The following is a 321-nucleotide window of genomic DNA, read 5'->3' as shown; positions in this document are numbered from 1 at the left end:
GTGTAGCGTTTAATGTGAGCGTGTTCGTGTCTATATATGCACAATCACCCTAGTGCTGTGCTGAGATATGGTGCACGTCAGCTACCGCGCGCGCGGGAAGAAAGCAGGACTGCTTGTGGGTGATACCCAACTGCCCACCGCACGACTGCGGAGTGATGGCCAGGTGGATCTCAGAGTGTGTCTCCAGGAGATCTGACTCACCTGATTTCTTTTTATGCTTCATCTCCGTTATCCATTTCTACATCTATATCTTTTGTTGTATCAGCCGCTCGTGACAAAATGTCTGCCATTAGTGCTTCCTCCCGTTTTTTACGCCCTTGT

Source organism: Egretta garzetta, unplaced genomic scaffold, assembly GCF_000687185.1.
Source record: "Egretta garzetta isolate BGI_Z169 unplaced genomic scaffold, ASM68718v1 scaffold384, whole genome shotgun sequence".
In the NCBI taxonomy this organism is placed as follows: domain Eukaryota; kingdom Metazoa; phylum Chordata; class Aves; order Pelecaniformes; family Ardeidae; genus Egretta; species Egretta garzetta.
This window is presented reverse-complemented; position numbering follows the sequence as displayed.